This window comes from Rhea americana, unplaced genomic scaffold (assembly GCF_003343005.1).
Source record: "Rhea americana isolate MKP2758 unplaced genomic scaffold, rheAme1 scaffold_10, whole genome shotgun sequence".
NCBI classification, from domain to species: Eukaryota; Metazoa; Chordata; class Aves; order Rheiformes; family Rheidae; genus Rhea; species Rhea americana.
Window position 1 is genome coordinate 964,699 of NW_028185039.1, and position 7,954 is coordinate 972,652.

The following is a 7,954-nucleotide window of genomic DNA, read 5'->3' on the forward strand; positions in this document are numbered from 1 at the left end:
AGGGAAGAGCATCTTGGTAAGACCCAAAGTCACAGAGAAAAATCAGAGTGAAAAGGAGCAAAAATCTGCTGGAATGAATTAAAATCTGTCTGGAACTTCCTAAGTTCAAGTCTGCTGACAGCCACAAAAAATTCTTAGGTTCACTTGAGTGGAGTGCAAGTTTTTAGTATTAGTTTGGAAGCTAACTGTATGATCACTGCATATCAGAAGTTTAGTGTGATACAGTAGAAAGAGAAACCTTCACAGTATTGGTAGCCTTTAATGTTGTTTCTGTTTGTACTTTAGTGGAATATGTTGAAAGGAATACTGATTGACACTGTAGGTTTCATTCTGTGGTTGTGCATCTGAATACAAGTACCTGTAAATCTGGGAAGAAGTGTAGAACAATGAAGGAAGAAAAATATAGTTTCAGAGTAAATGGTACCTTTCCTCAACTCAACAGGGAGCAAGGACGATAAAATCTATGTGGCTCTGACCTGTCAAGATAGGCCCTATACAAATACATTCAGTTTCTGAAAAACAACTTCTGTAGAAAGTACTGATAACCTTGTGGGGGCGTCAAGGTCTTGAATTAAAATTAAACTCCATTGTAACCTACCTAATCTAATAGTGTACTTTCCCATTCTACTGGTATGCCAGTTCTGTATGGGATAATGTTGCGTACTTAAAACCTTTTGGAATTCACAGTAGTGTTTAGGTGGTGATTGCATGTGAATATAGAAATCTGACTTTCATGAAACGCCATTCCTGATGATCTCTTTTTGTCCTTAAGTGCCTATGCGTGTAAATATTGACTGTGGCATCCAAATCTGATAAACATACTGGTTTTTTTTACATAGCTATAAAAATAATCCCTACACAAGCAACTTTTAAGATAGTTGAAATGTGAAAGTATTAATCTTGGCACATGAGAAAGAGCCATTAATTTTTATGATCATTTTAATATTTAGGACTGTGCAAATCTTGTACATAATTTATTTTTGGATCTTTTGATACTTAAAAGAATTGTGATGTATTTTCTCCCAATTGCTGAACTTTCAAATAAAGTTAAAGTTTGTAACTTCATTGTTCCTGCATTCCTGCTGCAGTTACTACATTTGTGTTGCTGCTCTGGCCTGTGCTGCATGGGAGCCGTGTTTCTGCCGTTCACTTTGCACCGAGGTTGACCTTTTACAACTTTTTTGCTGAGCCAGTTCTCACTAGTCCTGTGTCTTTCATTCTGCAAGACAAACAGTGAGGTTAGCAAAAAGTTAACTCCTAAACATATAGAGTGTGAAATTTCTCCTTAGTGTACGTTCAAAATCACCCCATCAGTAGAGTGAATGGCCTCCTTGACCAAAGCCTCGTGGAACTGCCAGAGGTAAGACTTTTGCATTCAGTCTTGGCATCAGTGTTTCGTTCTAAAGAAGAACCCTGTCAGAGTAGTTCTAAAACTAAAAAGTCATGCCGTTGCCTCAGATGTATTTATGGCTTTGTGCAACATACAAGAAGTTTCATTTATGCCTGTGATGCCGCTTGCTTGCAGTTGCAACAGTCACACTGATCGGTTACCGAACTAAYGAAAATCGGATGAAAGATTCAGAGCAAACCATCATGATTGTTCAAAATAACCTGCAGGAGAAAAATGTGTCTAACCAGGCTATTGATGTATTCTTCTCAGGAACCTTTGGTAGGAGGGATGCGGTAAAGATGGTCTGTTTTTGAACTCAGTAGGGCTGCAGAGCTCTCCCTGCAGTAGGATGTGGCAGCACTATCGGCGTGCCAGAGATGAGGTGAAGCTTCGGGGGTGTTGTCAGCAGGGGTTGGCACTCTTTTGGACTTTGTCCAATTTACTCAGTATTTGCCCCCTTACCTTGGTTATTGTTGCTGTTTATAGAGATCTGGTGGAAGGAATGCGGATGTGTGCATTGTTTTTCAAGTCCACTGAAAAAGCCTGTAGGAAGATTCCCAGGAAAAAACCCTTATGCTGCTTTATAAAGGTAGAAAATCAGCCAGGGTCAATAAAATAGATGATCCTGCTGACTGCTGTGAAGACATGGGAATCCTGTAGTCATCTTACTATCAAGCAGAGTTCCTGCTGTAAGAATAAGAACAGAGCTATAACAATACAAGACTCAAATTATTCATGTTTGATAAATATTTTCTCTTCCAACTTGCACTTTTTTATTCTTTCCCCTTTAATCCACTGGCATATGTTCTGGTTTCCTTAGCAAAAACTTTAGTTTTAAATGTGAAACACTGGAGGTAACCTAAGCTGCATGAAGAGAAAAATTTTGGTATGACTTCTTGAAGCAGGTTAATCTTGAATACAGTTGAAAGCAGTTAAGTGTTCACACTAGTTGTATTAAGCCATACTTGAGCTTCTGCTTAATTCAGAGTGCCCTTGATTCTTGCAAGCTTTTTCTGCGTCTGCATATAGTAAGTTTGTCAGCTAATTAATTGCCTTCCCCACATATACTTCTAAAGGTAAAACAAACAAACAAAAAAAACAACAAAAAAGTCTCATTGATGCTAGGGCATCATTAACACAAGCAGAGAGCAAAATGAGCATGTCAGCCTCCAGATTATTAGGGGAGTGTTTTCAGGTATGGCTGATGGTCTGATGCTACACCATCTCCTCTGGGTTCAGTGCTTGTGGAGCTGGCACTTCTCTAGCATTTGCCAAAGTGGTTCTTTGCCCAGTAGAAGCAGCACCAAGACCAGTGTCTGAATACTTATCCTACTTCAGATGTGTCTGAAGCATATTGGCATTTATTTATATGTGACCTTTAGCACTTTGTCTGCACCTTGCTTGAAGAAACAGCCTTGAAAGGCAAGGGTTGGTATGTTCTTTTCATTAACTCTGTGCTGGTTTTTGTAGGGAGAGTTGTATTCTACTAATTAAGTTGTATTCTGCTCTTCTTGCCTTTCCCGTTGTTTGACTGCGCTAATTACTTCTTTCAAATCTGAGAGCATTTGTATGCATACATCTTTTCTGGTCTCTAAGAAAGTGTTCACATTGCTCCAATCACTGGTGCTCTGTATAAACAAAACTTCTCTCAAGATGTTACTTAGATCATAACAACTTCCTTACTATTTGGTAGATTTCTCACCAGCATGCCGCAACGCCACTCAGCACTGGGTACCATGTGAGCCACTTCAGGGCTTGCATTCTTGGTCGTTTGAACAGATGTGTCATAAAATCTTGATGCTCAGGTTGGACTGGAAGGAAGGGAGGAGGGACGTTGTCCCCGTTGTGAAGGGCTGTCTTGTGTCCCTCGCTACGGGCAAGGTAACGGCTCACCTGGGTCTCACTCCTCTGCCCCGTCTCAGTGCGTCAGTTCTGCGGAGATGAAGCTCTGCTTCAGTAAGGTAATGGAGCTTGAAAGCCTTTCCTGTAATATGAGTTGAGAAAGAAATACTGTGAAATCTGTCATCTGATTACAGTATGGCTGTAAAAAAGGCTAGTTATATGCATAGATTATTAGAATAGCTTTTAATAAACAGGAATTGACTGCAAATGCTTGTAATAAAGTTATAATATTCTGCACAAACATTAGTTTAACATTGTCATTCTCTAGCAATAATCCTTACTTGTATCTTATGCAAATTGTGGCAGAGTCTTCTATTTGTCTAACCTGGAAATTTTTCCTGAACAGACTCTCTATAATTTATACATGGAATTGGCATTTTTCATCATCCTCTCGTCAGATATTTAATAGCCAAGTATTGCAAATCCATGCTGGTAAGCCTTCATTATTATACAAAATGTACTAGAGTGTTATGAAGAAATATCTTCAATAATTTAACAGAAACTATGACTGACAAAACAAACGAACAAAATGCAGTGTGAGCTGTGTTGTTCTTTCTTTTTATTTTCACTTATTTGCTAATTTGCTGAACTTACTGAACTGCTATGGGCCTTGCTGTGATTAGAGCATATTTGCCAAGTTCCTTTGTAATTGTTTCTTTGCAATTAGCTAAATAATGGAATGTTGCATGTAGCTCTCTGGGGCAAGGAAAGGAGCGGGCAGGTGGTTTTGCAATAGGATTTCCACATCTTCCACCCATTTCCTTGGATTTCATGAAGTATAAAAAGAGTGGTAGAACATGAGAGARTATTGCCTCGGAACAGGAATTGACAGCATTAACTTTTTTATTTACTTTCTTTGAGTTTGCTTAAAGCTATATGCATTGGCCTTGGTTGTGGCTAGAAAGTGTGTATTTTTTGTTTACACCCAGAAGTCTGTGTAAGGACTTCAGAAGAAAGGAATAAAGAGCAAAATGCTTGTTCCTTTCTGCAGCCTTCTCCACACAAGGAAAGTCCATCAAGGTAGGGAAAGCCTCAGAGGAGAAATCAGTCGAGAACAACTTTGGTGATGTGGCCTCATTGGAAAGAGCGGAGGCTGGAGACTCCTGTATTTGTCTCCAGCCCTGTATTTGTTATTTCCTTTGACTTTCAGCATAAACATACAGAGGAAGCCTTGGGAGAAGAAGGGGAGTGCAGTCTAGCTCAGCAGGAAGGAAGCATGGCTTGACCTAAGGGTAGAGTTGATGGGRTGGCAGGGGCAACCAGGCAGAGGTGTTGCCCAGCAGCGGTAGACGAGTGCTGTTACAGAAATGCTGCTGAGATGCATTGCTCTCACTGACGTTCCCCTGACCGCCCATAATTTAGTCCCTAGCCTCAAGACAGTAACCCATCAATCTGCTGGCGCCTGGAGTGCCAACCTGCCCTTTTTTAAATCTATATTGTTGGCTAAAACCTTTCGTAACACATATAAGGTCTGACAGTCAAGGGAAGACTCCTAACTTCACAGTATATGAAAGTCTGAATTACTGCATTCTTGCAGTGAATAAGAAGAGCCAGAGGTTTGGGATTACGACAGCAAGAAGTGCTCTTGTTGTATCGCATCAGCAGTAAGGGCGTCTGAAGACAGAATCTCATGAAGAGTGAAAAATTGTATACTTTCTAGGAATATTTTCTCAGATTGGTAGATGGTCTTGCAGGGAGGTGCAYCACCTTTTGCCTTATTTTGGAGGTTTAAGCTAGTCTTCTTATMTTTTTTGTCTTTAATTTGGGAAATCTCTCATTTGTGTGTTTTGTCCAGTGATCCTTTAGCAAAACCAATGTCAAAGCAAGTTAGCAAACTCTAATATGGCTTTTAGGGTTATTTTTCAGCGGRATTATCATCTGACAAACTGACATTTGCAGTTTGCTTTGGCTGATTATAGCACTGCTTTCTRCACAAGGGTGATTTATTGTTAGCTTTTATTCCTGCAATATCACAGCGGTGGCTTGTTTGTTCATTTTGCTTTGGCAAAACAGAGAGCACCTATTCCTGTGGGGAGGGAAAGAGGCTGCTGTAATTTGAAGTGTGAGAGCCTTCCTAACTGTCTTGTTGTCATGTAATCAAGAATTACCTGAATAGGATCAAATGAGAGACACTAGAAACCTAAGACATGCAAACACTACCTGCTGAAGTGCCCTGACAGGGGAAGGGTAACTAGTGCTAATTCCTGCTGTTTATCCTTTATTCCTAGGTTGCTGAATATATTCTTCATTTTTTGTATTCTCTCATAACATTATAAATATATGTTGGGGGTATTTAAAACTGTTGATGACTCAGTTTCTTTCTGATCCTAATCTTGACTTTACTGTCGTTTCATCCCGTTCTCTCCAAGCCAAACGAACGTGCGGGAGGCGTCCACATGAGCTGCGCGCGGGCTGCGGGAATGCTGGTCCCGCTCCCACTCAGGGCCCCCATACGGAGCCTCAGACTGCTGCGCTGATACTCTGGTGCTTCCAGCCCCACTTAATAGCATCCAGCTTGTTCTGTAATTTCTTCCAAAACGTTTTTATTCAGTTTGATTTACATCGATGCTGTCAAACAGGATCTCAGTGTTGAGTGCTGGCTGCATCTGCTTCCACTCCACGTCCATCGTGCTGCTGACAACAGTCCTCGGCCCAGCAGCCGGCCGCGTTTCTCTGCCCCAAGGCCCGTGGCAGTAGCAGCATCTGCGGGACAGGCTGCAGCCTGGAGCACGGCATGTGCCAAATTGCACAAACTCTGTGGCAGAAGTGGCTTACGCAGAGAGATCTCCTGCTCTGAGCATGGCCCCTCAGCTCCTTGTCTTACGGTTGTTTGAAGTGGAGGTGAAATATGTTGGATCATTTGGTTTTAAGAGGATTTCTTGCTTGTCCTTGTTGGCACTGTGGGAAAGGGGAAAATGGAACAAAATGAAACTGGCTGCGGTTGTGCTGTCCTCCCTCAAAAAAATGAGAATTTTTCTTGCAGGAGGCGGGAGGGAGTTGAGCCTTTGTATCTTGTAGTTCCGTATATCTTGTACTTGTTCGCGTATTGCATGGCCGTGAACTCTTTTGACGTGTGTCTTAATGCTATTTGTGAATGATAAGATTTCTTTTTAGCTATGCTGATAATACTCATATGAAAATCCTGTCCTAGTCAAAAGCTATCGAAGCTGATGTTTTATTTCAGAACATCAGTAAAAATACTATATGTTATTTGGTCCTAATATTTTAAATAGCCTATTTCAGCTTTTTTGCTTTCCTTATTTATAAAATATTTGAGTGAGGATGGTACAAAAAGGTAATGTCCTAGCTGCATTTAGGGAAAGTAATAAAGCTTCTGCTGCAAAAGAGAGGTATCTCTAATTATCAGCCACCATTTAGGGAAAAAAGCCATTAGTATTACCCTTGTTTTACAAATGGGATACACAGCACTCCAAAACTTTGCAACTTTGCCTGGGTTGTAATGTTTTCTAATCCAAAATGGAGCTAATTAGATTAGAGATTCTCAGACGCTAACCTGGGAGACGTTTGCCTGAAGTCTGCTACAACGCGGCTGTTACTTTTTTTCCAACTCCAGCTTGCATTAACGGGTACTTAGAGCACATTACTTCCAGCTTTTCGGATGAGCTGTAGCTGAGGTGCGCTGCTACAAGATGGTCCGTATGATGGGCAAAGTTTAGGAACCCGTGTTAATGCTAGACTACACTATGAATTTAGAGCACGAATGAAATGATTTGATCCATGCCTTTTAACAGAAAACAGTGAATATTTTTATGCATTTCAGCTGCAATAGGAACAACACAATCTTTGTAATGAAACCAACAAATTTGTGACTCCTGCTGCTTACTGTTACCTTTTCTGTTTTACATACCTATCCAAAGGTTATCTAAAGTATTTATTTATTTCAGCAGGGTACGCTCATATTTTTTTACCTTTAAGACTGAAAATAGTTTGGTTCTGTTTAGCAAATACAGGAGGATTTTCTAGGCTGGTCGGAGTACAATCCTTGGGGTAAGTCGTAACGTCTGAGCGGCTCCGCTGAGAGCACCACACGCGCTCTGTTACGTTACGCAGTAACAGACTGGTTTTACTTAAATACTTAGGTGTTTAATTCAGGGCTCTGATTTACGCGGTCGTCAAAACAAGGTAACAGCTCCAAGTCCCTTGAAGTTAATAACGCAATTTAGTTGGCCTCGGGTCAGGCTCTGGAAGAGGCCAAATCTTTGTCTGAAGAGAGGACGGGGAAACGTTTCCAGGGAAGAGGTGAAGATCAGGCACGTTGGAAAGACGCACGAGGAGCTTGTCTGCATCTGTAGACACCTCCGTCCTCCTCAGATTTGTCCCCTTTCGGAAACGCACGAGTTCCGCTTCTCCGCGGGGGCCGCGGGCGCGTTGGTGCGCGATGGGCCCGGGCAGGGCCTGGCGGGAAGCAGGGGGCTTTGGGGGGTTTTTTGGCAGGGCTGACGGCGCAGCAGCAGCCTCTGGAGCCCCGTTCCGGCGGCGAAGCGCTGCGAGGCCGCGTGGGTCACACCAGCGCGTCGGGGCGGCCGCGAAGGGGGAGCTGCCGCGGGGCGGGCGGGAGGCCGGAGCTCCCTGGCGTTTCTCCCACCGCATCCTCCGTGCTGTTGCGCAGACGAAGCCGCTGTGGGGTGTGTGTGTGTGTGG